This window comes from Gallus gallus, chromosome 4, assembly GCF_016699485.2.
Source record: "Gallus gallus isolate bGalGal1 chromosome 4, bGalGal1.mat.broiler.GRCg7b, whole genome shotgun sequence".
Taxonomy (NCBI): Eukaryota; Metazoa; Chordata; class Aves; order Galliformes; family Phasianidae; genus Gallus; species Gallus gallus.
Genome location: NC_052535.1, coordinates 28,687,712 through 28,703,778, shown reverse-complemented (window position 1 = coordinate 28,703,778; position 16,067 = coordinate 28,687,712).

The window sequence follows — 16,067 nt, the reverse complement described above, 5'->3', positions numbered from 1 at the left end:
AAGTAACCTTAGAGCTGAAAGCAAGTGTAGAACATTTTAGATCAAAAAGAGAATTTTTCATTAAGGTATAAATAAATAAGAATATGGATAATATTTGAAGGTAGTTCTTACTTATTCATCACCTACAGTTATGGTTGTGTTTTACAGAATAATGTGAAACTTATTCCTTTGTTTTATAGGACAGTTTCTCTTTGCCTCTGTAGACATCAGCATTCAGAGCGAATAACATTAATTTAATCCTGTCCTTTTTTACATTCATGGGAGCTTTTCCATTGACAACAGTGAAGCCAGAGCCTGTTCTAATACTTCTGAACCTACGTGTCAGACAGAGTTTAAACCTGGGTAGTGCCAGTTTTCTGCCAGAGCTGTATCACTTTATTTTTCACTTGTGTGGTTCTCCAGCGTGTAGTGGGATGTTTACCCGGGCTTCCAGGTGCCTGCATGAGAGTTATAGAAACAGGAGCTGTTTGATCTTACTCTTCTCTCAAAAGGTCTCTCACCCTATTCAAAGCGTGATAAGAAATGTTTTCTTCCCTATGTCAAGCTCCAGCCCAGAGGAACTCCATGAAACCGCACTGGCAAAACCTTCCCCATGTTTCCAGTGCATGCTGGCATTTTGGATGCTACTGTAGAAAGCACGTGCCACCACTTGAACAAAAGGTGCAATCTGTGGATGTATGGTATCTGTGCATGTATGGTATATCTGTGCATGCAATCTGTGGATGTATGGTATGCATGCGCGCTGTGAGGAAGCAAAATAGGGTAGCAACCATCACAGTGTGCAGATGCTGGTGTAGCTGACTATGGGACTAAGAGCAGTTTAAAGTAGGATCTGATTTTCTCATGTTCCTTCAAGTTACCTTTGGGTTACGTTCAGCATCTCGAGAAAGCAGGATAGTATAGAGATGGTACATCTATTTGTAAAACATGCGGGTTTTCAGCAGTAAGATGCTGACCTACACAAGTGAGCCACATCTTAATTTGCAGCTGCTGTTATTTACTATGTTTACCAGGGCATGTGGCTCTGCATCTGAGAATGGGACTCATACCTGAGCATAGACCCCAACCTGTTTTTTCACTTCAGCTGCTTCCACATGCTGTAGCTGCTCAGAGGTGAGGTAAGAGAAAGCTGCCAGTCCTCCTGTATATTCACAGGCTTAATTGGTGGCCCATCAGCATGCACGCTCATCAGCCTGTGGAGGGGCGCATGAGCTGCTCCAGTATGTATGAGGTGGGATTTTTGCTGGTCAGGCTTTGTATGGTGCTGCATGCCATCCAGATGTGCTTAGTAGGGTGCTACAAAAGCAAGCAGGGTTTGTTTTAGTGTCCCATCAAAACCAGCAGTATTGATTATAAATCTCAGTGGCTTATTTCCATGTTCAAGAGAAGAATTCAAACTTGAGGCGTTCTGGTTACCAAAAGACTTCCAGACTCTAAAAGGTTGGAGGTTTTGAGAATCAGAATAAGCTTCCCTGGAGTGCTTGCAGGCCTAAGGTCTCATATCTTATCTCTCAGATGGAGAAGTGGATTGAGGCTTGACTTGAAATGTTAATATCACAACTGAGAAAGCTGCTATATCATTCAGTCTGGCTCCAGAGGGAAAAGACCAATCACTTTAGCGTTAAGATGCATGAGTGAGAAAGTGCACACGGGCCAGGAATGATTGACGTCGGGAGAGATTTTTTTTGCTCCGTTGGATGATACCTGAGAAGCTCCCTGGGCTCAGAATAAATAAGGGTCACTGAAGAACACTACTCAAGGCTGCTGCTGCCACATAATCTATGGGTATGGTAACGAGTTTCCGTGCCCTGGAGAATGGGATGCTATGTTTAAACTGTTTAAACCATGAACTGGTTTATACAACAGCGGCTTCCTTTTAGCTAGCAGCAGCATAGAATCTTCCATGAAATTTGCTGGAAAGAGTAGGTTAAGTAGTAGGTTTTCAAAAAAAAGAAAAAAAGAAAAAGAAAAAAAAAAAAAACATCAGTCCCCTAATCTCCACAGGCAGCCACCCCATAATTTAGGCAATTGAATCTGTCATTCCAGAACCTAATGTGATGGCACAGTGGGAATTCTGCCCCGATACAGCCATGCATCCAGCGTACAGTCTGCAGGGTCTGGATTTATTATTGGGTTATGTTCAATAAAACATGTCAGAATAGATTTCTGTTTAGGAGATGATGTGTAGGTCTAAGCCTGGGTTTTGTAGCTATTTCATGAAATTGTTGCTTGAAAGAATCTTAAAAACTTAATGCAGTTAAGATTTTGCTCAGCCAGTTTATGGCGTCTCCGAAAATAAATAGTTTCAATAGAATGACATCTCTCATGAGAGCTGAATCAGTCTGTCTTGAAATTTAGTTTTAGAATGAGAGCTGACAATTGCTTGGACTGTGAAAGTATCTTTGCTGGGGTAGTCCGAGGACGGTCACTGTGTTGCTTTTCTGTTTCAGATTGTGGAAGCGAAAGGTCGCAGAGAGGACTGTATTTCTTCAGCATCAGAGCTGGCACTAGCTCTCATTAGGAAATTCTCTTTGTATTCACATCTTGGCTTTGGCAAGGCCAGCTTCAGGCTGTGTAATTAATCTATACCAGGGCTACTGGGAAGGAAGGTAGTATGGAGGGGAAATGAAAGATAATAGCGTTAAAGCCCTGAAGAGTCACCTGGTGCATGAGTGTCATCTGTCTGAATGAAATGTCTTTATTTGGTGATTCTGTACTGGAGTGGTATTTTGGACTCTGGTCATACAGCCAGTGAGGAATCAAACTGCTGTCTGGACAGCAAACAAAAATCAGAGCTGGTACCTAGCTTTGCTTGGTTGACTTCAATCTCTTAGATGAATGCTTACTACTTTTTCACCATGTTTCTTCTAAGAACATCTGTGTGCATTTTTCTTTAATTGAAAATATTCATATTGATAGGTATTAATGATGATGTGAGAGACTCATTTTAGCTGCAGTGCTAGAGGGATTTTTGCAAAGCTATGTGCTCCCCAAACCCAGTTTTCTCTGTGTTATTACTTTAACCTGCATCTCAAAATCTGAAACAATGTCTGGTTTGTAAGAAAAATAAAATATTATCAAAGTGGAAATTTGATTCTGTGCATGTTTCTCAAGTTCTCTAATAGTAGTTGCAGGAAAATCCCGTGACTTCCTATAAGAAGTAAGGTTTTAATGTCAAGCTCTATAAAGTATATAGCCTACAAAATACTGTATTCAGTTGCGATCGTAATTTGGTTTCCAATTCAGCAGTTAAGCATTTATTTTCAGAATTGTTTGTGAAGGACTGAATGGAAAAGTAAAAAGAAAAACATTATTCACATTGTTTTAACGTATGTGAAAGTGGAAATTAAGGCATTCGTTTAATATTAACAATATTTTCTTCTTCACTGGCAACGTGTAAGTATCAAAATACGTAGATTCTCTTTCATGCTTGAATTTCTGATCATGTGGAGCAACTATTGTGCTGTTTGTGCATCAGAGAGAAACATACATGTATCCATCCCATGAGAGCAGAAAGAAAGGGTCTGTGGGGTCTCTTAGCACTCCCAGTGCTGTTAAACCTCTCAGAACACCGTGCTGTAGGTGTCCTCAGCAGAGCAGGTGGCTGGCTTTTGATGGAGAAAACTCGATAGCTTGAAATAACCACAAATCCTATTTGAGTTAGTTGAAATTGTATTTCTTAGTATTTTTATAGATACTGTACTCTTCAGAAAGAATCTTACTGAACAAGCATGTAAAAGCACTTGAGAGATTACCACTGTGGTACTCATGTTACTAGGGAATGCAGCAATTTGAGTTACAGAATTGCTATTGCGATGTTATGATATAAGCATTGCTTATACATTTTAATTTTGCTATACTTCTGAAGAGTAATCATACCGAAAAGGTTAGCAAGGCACTACTTAATGCACAGTTCCGTGCCCAAATTCTATAGCAGGTTCTTGCAGTTTCCATTTTGTTTTGGCATGTTAGTTCTTTTTATACCTATCATATGAGACACGGCTAGTTTTCAAATGCTGGTGTTGGAAGCAGCTTGTGCCAGATAGAAATCATGCATAAACAGTGTGTGAGGTTAGATCTGCAGTCTGCAACCAGCACGTGGACTAAGAACAGCAGTATTGAGACCAATCGCTTTTGTGTTACAAGCTTTATTAGCTGAGCATTGCGTTCATGATATATTTGATATGCTCCTTGCCTTGTATTCGAAGCATGGTGCCAGGCATTCCCTGGAAGTGGATTTTCTTTTTTGAGGTGACAGCCAATTTACAGTAATTAACGTGATAAGGACAGCAGCTGTAGCAGTCTCTAATTCCTTAATCTTGGAGTAAGAGCTAGAAATGCATTAGTTAGAGATAAATATAGCTTATGACGTGTTCTCCGGAGAATAAGCCCTATAAAAATATTGCCTTCTTGTAGCAGGACTAGCCAACACAGTGATGAAAGCAATTTTCCTTTGCTGGAAGGAATTCTCCATGCTGTACTGAATGGAAAGAATAAATGTTGGCTTACTTTAAGGAAGGCAAATAGAAGTTTGACAGTAGGCTATGAAAATAGTTCTGTGGGCTGATCTTGAGGGAGCCAGTAAGAAGTGTGGTGTAGGTGTGGAGGAACTTAATACAGGTCAACTACTGGTTAGGAAAAGGGAGAGGAACAAACTGGAGAAGTGCTGCTGCTATCAGCACATCTGCTGAGAGGCTGCTGTCCTTCACTGCTCAAAGGAAGGAACAAAAACTTTACAGATGAATACTCTTAATTAACCAGTCTATATTCTCAATTTATTTATTTGTTTCCAGATCTCACATAGAATTTTTTTCTCCATTAAATAGATTGCTGAATTCATAACTGACATTAATTTCTGGGATCTGTTTGATTTCAATGAGTGTAATGATGAAAGCCCTGAACTGACTGCAACTGAGGTGCTTTGTTAGACATACCTGACTTCATCATTTGTGACTTGAGTGTATTTGTACATCTCATCTGGGGGACAAGCTGATTAGTTCTCTCTGTTTTTTCTGACCTTTGCTGAGACAACCAAGAAGGCTGTTGGCTGTTTCTTTGGTATAGATGTTGTCCTCTGGAGAATAAGTGTGAGATTGCTATCTCCGACAAATGAAATCAGATTCATATTTGGTCTCTGGATGAAGAAGTTAAAGCATGCTCAAAGTAAGCATTCAGCAATTTCTAGTGGCTTTAAAAAGGGCTGTGATTGTAAAATCTTTACTAATTGAAAAGAAATTAGATCCTTAAAAGTAGCTGTGCAGTTAACCTGGTTTATTATCCTTGCCAGGAAGCATAACATTTACTCTGTCAGAAAATCGCTAGTAATTTAGTGTGCGTAGACTTGAGGATAGTAAAGCTTTGTGCTGGTCTGTGCTGACCTTTCTGCCTGATTTAAAGACCGTTGTGAAAGAGCTCTGAGGAGAATCCCAACATCTTTCGCTGTGAAGGTGAAAGCTTTGATGCGAGTGCTCAAGTTAAAGGCTGCTGTGAGGAAAGAATTGAGCAGCTAATTCATGCTGTGTTTGCTTTGGGGGAAAAATAAAGACTCCGAGCACGACTCTGTCAGGGTGTTATGGATGCTAGGTATAATTTTTGTTGTTTTGTAATTGCATCTGAGTAAACTGAGAGAGAGAGAGAGCTTCTGAGGTGTCCTTTCTCAGTTTCCTTTAACTTTTGGGGAGCTGGTCAGTGTCCTACTGGAGATATCTTAAAGCTTTGAGGAAGTCAGATCAGTATTTGGAATCATCTCCCATTACGTCCACCTGCAAGGTTTGTGTGCTGGCACTTGGCAGGCTCCATCCCCCACGCAACCCTCTCCGGCAGGGCTGCTTCTGCACTGAGGAGCCAGAGAACAGAGCTGCGTGCAGCCCCCACCCCTGTGGCCCGGTCCTGTGCATACAGCAGTGTGCTGGCACCTTCCTGTGACTGTGGGAGAAGGGTTGGTGATGGTGCTCCAGCAGAGGAGCTCCTTACTACCTGAATTTTAGGTGATCATGCTGTAGGTCTGGCAGCAAGTGGAGCTTGTCAGCCTCTGTCCTGCCCAGGTAGGATATGGGGCATGTATGAGCACATATGTTGCCATGTGCTTCTGTGCTGTGCCTTTTTATGGCTATATGTGTTAATTTCTTTGAAATGAGATACACCAGTATTTTGTATCTTAGAAACAAATGGATTCCCCCTCCCCCAGTTCCTATTCAATAAGAACCTTAAGAAAGCATTCGGGATGGGGTGATATTCTCTCCTCATTGTTCTGGTGTGCTGGAACACTGTTAAGCTATTTGCAGCTTGAAGATGTTTATGTGAAAAGTTGCAAAGCTTCTGTTCTCGCTCATGTGGAGTAATAGTTTTGTAGAAATCAGCTGGACTATTATTGAGGCAAAATACCGCCCAGCATGAGGAAGGCTGGCAGGAGCGGGCGGTGCGTGGCGCTGAGCTTTAGGTAGGCCTGATAATAACTGGATTGTTTGTTCTCCACACTGGTGGCTGTGCTGTGGCAGAACACAGGAGCATCTGTGATTGAAAAATGATGGCATGTGGCGATGGGTACGCCAGCCTGCTCTGAGGACACATTTGACACGGTGAGCCTCGTCTGTGAGGCAGCAATGAAGCAGTTAAGATAGATGGGAATCATGTGGCTAAAAATCCTACATTTACTTTGAAAACTCATCCAAAGTACTTACAGGCAGCTTTTATTGCTGTCTCTCAGGATTTGTGCACAGTTTCTGGAAAACACAGTGTATGCTGCTGATAGAGATATGTCTCCTTTTTCTGCCATCCAAATGCCAAACAAAGAGGAAGGGAAACCAAATGGAAGGAGAGTGCTTTTGTTCGTGAACTGAAAAATTTATGGCTATTTGTAAAAATGCAGAAGAACTCGGTCTGCTGCTGAAAAGCAAAGATAAGAAGTAAAACCTGTCACTGGCAGGGTATTGTGGGGTCAGCATCAGGCAGGGCACGTCATTCCCTGGGTGCCCGCGTGGTGAGCAGGTTCCTGCTGAACAGCAGGCCTGGAGTGCCGCCTCCTTAGTAGGCACTTGACTTGACAGGGCTGGTCATTATTTGGCCTCTGAAATGACAGAAGGTTCGTGGACCCTCTGCCCGGTAATAAATAATGAGTCTGGTTTCATTGTGACACAGCTGGGCTTGTGATTTACAAAACGAGCGCTACTATTGTATAGTTTTAGAATTACTTAATTGTGAATAGTTATGTAGAGACTCAGATCCTTCACTAAGTGGAGAACTACTGTGTTTGAAACAAACTATCAGCTTCTAAACCATAGGCTTTATCTTCATTTGCCAACTTGGTGCAGCAGCCCTCTTCCCTTGCATCCCAGCGCCCTGCATGACTGCTGTGAGAGGAGTCCTGTTGCAATTCTGATCTCGATGACCTTTTTGAAAGCAAAAGGAAGAAATATTCTTCCCTCTGACATCTCTGGAAGAGTTTGGATGAGATTGATTGGAATTACTCACTCTGGTACTGCTCTTTTGTTTTCTGATATCAGCATTGCACTTCCCTTTTCCCCATAGCTTCCTTCATCATTAGCGTTCTCCAAGGATGTCCTTTTTGAGAAGCAATGGGAAATCTGTTTGTAGGAGATATTACAAAATGCAATGATTTGAAAAAAGTATTTCAGTGATTGAAAAAAATATTTGTGACCAGTTAGCTCTTCCAGAAGAGTGAGAGTTGTTTGCAGGATGTATCAAAGAATGGTCATTTGTTGTGCTCTGTAATTTGTAAGAAAAATAGCAACACAGCAAGGTCCTAAAGCTTGTCTGGCAGTTACCTGTAGTTAGAAGTACAGAGATCCATATGTATGTGTTGTTTTTTGCATACACTTTTTTTTTTCTTTTTACATTTACAGTCATATCAGATATAATGGACTGAACCAGTGTTCTCAGTTACATAGCAACCAAAAATACACTCTTAGCATTCCTGGATATTGTAATTATAAGATTAATGAATTGCTGTTGGATGCCTTCTAAGTCTGTGTAATGCCTTTTATAATCAAGTGCATTCGATACGCTCGTATCTGCAATTGTCTGAAGTGCAGAAAGGCTTGTAGAAGGAAGTTTGGCTTTTTGTTAGCTAGAAATATCAGAGAAGCTTTCAGGTCCTTATGTTGGTTACATTTTCTTTCTTTCTTTCTTTTCTTTTTTCTTTTTTTTCTTTTTTTTTACTTCTGCTTCAGCAAGAAGGTCACAGTAATCAAAGTATCTAAAAAGCACATTGCAATAATGTCCCGAATGTTAGCAGAAATCTGATTGTGTGAACTCCAAGTGCGATCATTTTGTATTAAGCAATACTTCCTGCATCACCAGATAAATAGCCCTTGGTTATCTGCTATTCTTTTTCAAAATGTAAGGGCATTTGAAGTCTTGTTGGGACAGACCAGGGGAGGCTGGCTGGAGGGACATTAATTTAATGTGAATGGAGGCACTTCTGATGTTCATATCCCTTTTACAGCATCAGTAATAAGTGCTGGAACAGGGCCTTGCTGGGAAGGTTATAATGATTGGCTGAAGCATTGTCGTTCTCATTTGCCATTGTGATCTGGTCCCACTAACTGGGCCGGAGAGCTTTAAGACTCCATTTGTTCTTTGAATTAGTGCCACAGCGACAGCACTCTTCAGGAATCTTTCATTGCCACCTCTTTCCACGTCTATTTGCAGCTTTCCCATCACAACGAAAGAGAAAAAAAAAAACACAGAGGGAATTAAAAAGTCCATTGTATTAGAACACATTACTATTCACAAAATATATAGGGCAATAAAATCGGTTACTTGTTTTCATTACAAGGGCTCTATGGCTAATATTATATTATACAAATTAGACCATTCTTTTAACACTGACTGTAATGAGGATGATGTACTGAAAGCCATAGTTTCTTCTTCTAACAGCATAAATACTGGAAGTTTATATCCTTCTCTTAATAGTTATTTTACTAAACAGAAGCTTGCAGTTGAATCACAAAGATTTCCTTAATTTTACTGTGCTAGTTAGAAATGATGTGGCAGTAGGAGTTTACAGATGTCATGCAGCTGGGCATGGGCGAGCTACTTGTGGTATGAAGGGAATTTAGTATCCAGTGCCAGTAACCTGGCATTTCCAGGTTATGTTTGCAAAAGAATTGTTTTCTTATGTTGTGCTGAAAGTTTTCCTTTTCCTTTTCCTTTTCCTTTTCCTTTTCCTTTTCCTTTTCCTTTTCCTTTTCCTTTTCCTTTTCCTTTTCCTTTTCCTTTTCCTTTTCCTTTTCCTTTTCCTTTTCCTTTTCCTTTTCCTTTTCCTTTTCCTTTTCCTTTCCCTTTCCCTTTCCCTTTCCCTTTCCCTTTCCCTTTCCCTTTCCCTTTCCCTTTCCCTTTCCCTTTTCCTTTCTTTTTTTTTTTTGTAGGAATGATGAGGCTTTGAGGAAAGAAGGCTTAAATGTTTTAAACAGAAGACATTTACTTGATTAAGGTGATGATGGATTTTCAAGGGAGGGCCAAGAGAAGAGGGGAAGAAAATTAGGCTGCCATGTGAAAAGAGTTAAGAAACAAACAGGAATACTTAGGGTGGTGTGGAGGGTGAGGACTCAAATGGTTATGGTCACTAAAGTCATGATTTGCATGTGTTGGAGATGATCTTTTTGGAGATATGCTCCTTTGCTTTGTTTTCATTATGTGGAAGAGTACATCTTATTCAGGAAAGGGTATTGAAAGTTTTTGGATTGTAGTGACGCATTCTACTGAAAACTGAAATGCATGAGATCTCACATTCTTTTTGTGGAAAAGTACCTCAATACCTTCATTCTCCATTCCAGGAAAGCCTTCAGCTCTCTCCTTGCTGCTCCAGTTACTCAGAATTCAGTCCGTGTCCAGTTATTGTTGGGAGCTCTCGCAACTGACAAAACCTTTATCTAAAACTCCATATGGCACATCACTGAAGTACCTAGACATGTGCACTTTTGTCTTTGGTCATTTCATACAGAAAACACAATTAGACTTGGCTGTCAAGCAGATGAAATCTGTCATATTCCTCCTGTAGGAGCTGAACGTGGTCCAATAAATATAAAAAAAAAATTGCTCATAAAATTGCAAGTGGAGTCTGCAATTTCAATGCACGTGGGCTAAGATTCTGTGGAATCTGGCATGCACTGAATTCTGGCTGAGCAGCTTGTTCTGTGATCAGTACCGCTTCCCTGCTCTGCCACATAAAAAACCATTGTAATAAAGCAGCAGATAGCTTTGTCACACCTTCCCTAAAAGGGTAGTTTCCTACAGAAAATGGGGCCTCGTATCTTTCCGAGGAAGGACCTTAAAATCACGATTTGTTCAAATGGCCTTACTAGAATCACCTTAATGATCTGCTTTTTTTGTGTGTGTTCCTTGTTGTATCTTCATAGCTCTTAATATGCCCTGCTTAATTCAGGCACATCAAAGAAGAGGAAAAAATTACAACTCAGTCAGAAGTTTCTTCATGTCTTGATTTTCTGCTCCTGAAATAACCCAGAACACTCCATATTTCACAGACCTGTTTGTTATTTGCAGTGGCTGAAGTCTTCTGGCTGATGTTGGATTGGCTTGTTACCCTCAGGCAGCAGTCTCGGGTAGCTACGTGCTGGGAGCTGTGTGTTGGGTTATGGGGGTTTGGGTGGTGTGGGGTTGTGCCAGTTCCTTGACTGCCTGGCTGTTAGAGCCTGTCTTGCGAGAATGGATAGTTACAGGTACCTTCTACTGACAGCTGCAGGGGGAAAAACACACCTTGTTTGCAGAATAATTATCACCAGTGGTATAACAGACAGTATATCATTCTTTTCTTTCAGATTATTTCTGACAAAATGCCTGTACGTGTGTATGTGACAATTTTATTTTCAAAAGGGCGCAGCCTTTTATCATTGCATTTCCCAGGGCAGCAGCTTCTGCATTAGAATGTCTGCCAAGGGGGATTGTTGTATTGCCTGTATTTTTCTTGACACAACATTGTAATTCATACTGTAAACCTAACAAGGAGGTGGAATTAACTGATCTTCACTTGTGTTACAGCTATGTGTTATCCAACTTGATTATTGCCTGAGTGGACAAAATCCATTTTGTAAAGTCGTCCCTTACAACAATGTATGTCAACATAGCATTAAATGCTCTTTTCTTGTCCTGTACTGTACAAATACTGTATGATGGTTAGCAACTACTTGATTTTACTGGTCTATCTTCTGCTTCCATCTCTGCAATCGTCCTCTTATTGCAAACAGTTCAGTAATTGTGCTGGCTGCTCCCTGTGCTTTCAGGTCTGTGCGTAGTTTGTTTCATGTAGAATCAGGAGCAGAACGGATGAGGTTGACAGGGATCTCTGGAGGTCAGCTGGTCCAACCCCTGTTCAAGTGGGGATGCCTACAGCAGGTGGCTCAGAGCCAATGCTCTGTCACTCTCACAATTAAGCTTTTCCTTGTATTCAGACGAAAAACCTCCTGTGTTTCAGTTTGTGCCTGTTGCCTCTGAAAATGGTCTGCCCCCATTTTTCTGACACCCTCCCTTAAATTATCTGTATACATTTAACTAAATATGTAGAGTCTTGTACTCATGGGGCCTTGGGTGTATCTGTCAAGTGGACTTTCCAAACATTGCTCCTCACCTGGCTGCTGGAACCAGTCAACTCCATGCTGTGCTACCACAGTGAAACATTGGGTCTTGGTTGTGGTACTAAGTGGTGTGCCAAGGGCTTGTGCTTAACAGGCTTGGGACCACGTTCACTGCTGTCTGCTGCTGATCACAGTTGTGTTTGTGCCTTCATGGGTGAACAAGAACTTAAGGGGAGGTGTGGTGAGTGCTGGACTCTTTTGCAGTCTTGGGAGAACTTACTTATAGTGTTACTGGCTCCAACTTCAGGTTTATTTTCTTCTTTGCATCTTGGTCACTGAACGGTCATTTGCTCCTATATTTAACTCTAGGGAACTATCTGGGAGATTTGTTGTTAGAAACTGCTCCTTAGAGGCTTTCCCAGGCACTAGCTTCACAGCTTGTTTTTGAGTACACAAGTGCCTGGACTACAAGCACAGCTGCTCTTGTGAGGGTCAAAGGAGCAAACCCCAGTGGGGGGACACGGGCAATGGACTGAACAGGCACAACGTTGTTATTGCTGTTCCACTTCTACGTATTCAGGACTGAAGTCTCCTGGAACAACAGTAGGATGTAAAGCCTGACCTTCCATGTAGGTGCTGTACACCCTCTGTGGAAATTTTTGATTCATTTTTCAGGTACTGTTAATCATTTCCTAAAACCATATTCAATAATAAGAATGAGGGGGAAAAAAATAATGTTTTAGAGAATGTCCTGCATCCCAATTCCCTTTTCTTGCATTGTGTTCTTATTGCCTAGTGTTCATGCTCTTGACAATGCAGTCTTGAACTGTAAACATGTTCATTTGCAGTACTTATGTTCATTCTGAGCTGTTACTTTGACACAAGACCACACAGGACTTCTATATTGCATCAGAGAGTCTAAGATTTTGACCTATAATGGCATCTAGAAATACCTTAAATGCAGCGCATCTCTATACTGGCATGGTAAAAGTCAAACAATAGCAGGGTGCTCTAAGCTGGTGATACATGCAGGTGCAGCTAATTTGTGGGCTTTGTCCAGTGTTTTCTTCAGTTAATATAACAGAGCACACTGAAACTGAAAGACAGCTCCCTGCGATCATTTGAAGCCTTTGCTACTGCACAGAAACAACTTCAGCAAAACTGAGAGGATGAGAGAACAGTTCAGTGGTAAATTGAATGCAGGGCAAGCGTACGGGTAGAACTGTAATGAACTGTCTGGGGCACTAAGTCCTGTACAAAGACTCTTAGGCAACAATAATAGTAAGCAAAATCAAATGTTTCTAGAAGGGTTTCTCTGATAAGCTAATAAGTGTCCTTCATGTTTTGCCTTGAAGTCTGATTTCTGTTTTTTCTTTCTGCTCTACATTTCATATATTTTTTTAAAGCTGTAACTTGACTCTGACTTGCAGTGAAACTGAGCTGATGGCTTCTTCCCCATCAGGAAGACACTTGCAAACAATTGCTCTCCTGTGCCTTTCTTGCTGCTGGAAACTTTTTTAAAAATTATTAGTCTACAGTGCCATTTCAAGATTCAGACATTCATTCCATGCACCATTACCCATGGAAGAAGGAAAAATAGACTATTATAACTGTAAGTGCAATACTCCAAGCTAATGGACAGTATAAGAGATGTGTACTTTGCACATGCACTGTATCAGTTTAGAGAGAGTGCACGACTTTGACATGCCTTCCTCTAATGGAAAAGCAGTTAATAACATAGAATATTCTTTGTTGAAAGAGACATGATTGCCACCCACCTATCTTACGTGGGTAGAGCAGATTGAATAAGGTTTATGAGAGAGAAGTATCTTTAGGTTCAGTTAAGAGACTTTTTGACACTCGAGAGCCATTTGCTTTTTATTGCAGACCAATTAAGATGGAAAGTGTGTGAGTTGAATGTCCTTGCAAAACAGCAGCACGAAAGCATCTCTCCTGTGTGATAATTGTAGAGTAGTGAAGAGGATGCTCTTGTGGGTGGTGTTTTTTTGTGTACAGTCTCTGGCTTTCAAGGCAGTAGCATGTAGTTCGTAAACATGTCTGTGTACATGCGCACATATGTATATGTATATGTGCATACTGTATATAAAAGTGCATAAAATCTTTGTAAAGAAAGACGAGTCAACTGACAAATTGTTTGGCTATGCTCACATCAGCGTTCTGTGAGATTTGCTTTCACATCATGAGTCCTTCTCTTCAAAGCTCTTTTTAGCTTCTTCCTTAATTTACAAAAAAAAAAAAAAAAAACTGTCTAGTTATAACTTTAGAATATTGTTTTTAGTTGACAAAGCTTCAGTCCTATGCAGATTTTTCCCCACTATCTCATGCTACAAACAAAGCTAATTTTTCTGAGTGATGCTTAGAAGTGTCTGCTTTTAACTAACAGTATGCGTCGGAGCAGTAAAACTGAAATATTTTAAGTGACTGGGGCTTGTCAGCCAACTGTTCAGTCTTTGACTATACATTTCTTTGCTCATCTGCTTATTGATGACCACAGTTGATGTGTGTCCTGCCTCCTTCTAAAGATGCTGGAACTGAATTCAGTTGTCTCCTGGTGCCATATGGAAGAGTAGCCCTACAGGCATTCTGTCTGTTCTGGATTAGATCAAAAGGTGCAAATAAGTCTGTCTTCCTTGCAGAAGGGAAATATAAAGGAAACCAGGTGTACAGCTTTCATGTGAAATTCTTAACACACAGAATCTTTGTAGTACCCTTTCCAGGGTAACTTAGGGAAGCAATTGTATATCCTTCATTTCCAAAATTTTGTCTGACCTTAATAATGACTGAAAAGCTTAAAAAGCCTTTGGGTCACAGTAACCCTTTTAGAGTTAAATAGTGACATTTTAAAAAGGCCTAAGTGATTTTGGTCTTTGAATTTTCATTTCCTTTTAAGCTCTGTTCACTACTCAGAAAGTTCTCCTTGATCTGCTTACTGGCTTTTCCTTTCCCTTACACATTCATGGTCTGCCCAGATCTGTGTCTTTCTCCTAGTCATAGTGGTTTACTTCAGTCACATTCTCAGGCTCCTGGTCCTGAGTTCACTTCCTTTCCAATTGTAAACTCTTTGGTTCCTTGGTTCTGTTTCCTTCCCAAAAGATTTTGATTCTTTGGTTCCTCTCCTTATCCTGACCAGGTGTCTCTGGATGTCTCAATTATTTCTCCAACAGATCCTTTACAACCTTGTGATGTTGCATTTGTAACAGAAGGATACCTCGGCAGGTCACTAGTTTCCTTTGACTACAAAAGATTTTGCATGATCTTATCTTCCATTGAGTCAGCGGGCTGTCAGATCTGTGGCATACTTAATGCAAGGCACCTTTCAAATCTCTGCTCAAGTGAGATTGCCATGCCATGCTGGGATCTTGATAATTTTTTAGCAAAAGCAGTGTGGAGAGGTAGACTGTCTTGTGTAATGGAGGGTGAGCTGTAGCTAGAGGACCTAGCTTGTGTCATACTTGCTTGGAGGCAGTGGTTCAATTAATGTGATTAATAATGATACTTGATCATACAAAATCAAATAGCTTTTAGTTTCCAACACGATATAAAAAACTGTCTGACTCGCACAGTTTATCACTGTATTTAATTGATAAACATGGTTGGAATACTGATCATAAAACAGCAGGCTGTAGCCTCTGAGGTCCCTGTGAATTATATTAATGAATTCTGACACAAGAGTTATGTTCACTTTTAAAATTTGTTATACATTATAACTCCAGGTATATTTGGACTTGGGAAAAAGAAAAAGAAGAAACAAAAAAACTGAACGCAAATATCATCTCCAAACCAACGAAACCACCCCGCACACACAGAACTGAATTTATTTATTTTTGAAGTACACAAATCTTGTTTCTTTCTGCTTCATTTGAAATCATTTGGAAACTTCCTGTTGACTGGGATAGGAACAGAGTTTTTTTTCCTGCACTGAATGCATTTGAAAACTCCATTATTCATGTCTATAGGTGGGATGTTGTAAGAGAAACGTCTAGGAATTTTAAGAGCTGAGGATGTTGTTGTGTCATCCACGTCTGATGTGGATGGGGTTTTCTTTTAAGTGGACAGAAGTGTAAAGATATTGGGATTACTGCAAATCATAAGGTTATTAATTAGATGACTAAGACTTATTAATTATGTGTGCACAGAGAATTATGCTCTGAGCTTATGCTATGCACACACATGTAGTAGAGCAAACAACAGCGTTAATGTGCCTTCAGATTCACTTCCATCTCTACAAACACCGACTTTCAATTCTTCCTCTGGCTGTGACCACTTGTGATCCTTGTTTGTGATCAGCTGCCTCCTCTGGCTGTGGCAGCTTTCCCTTTGCACCTCTGCTCAGCCAACAGCTTTGGGCAGCTGCTCTAATGCATAAGGTGAGCTTTGGTCAGAAACGTCACTCTGGAGGGTCCCTGGGGACACCCGGGAGCACTGAACCTCAGAGATCAGGTTGTTTTCCCAGCACGCTGTGTGTTCCTTTTCCATCACAGTGGGTAGCAGGGA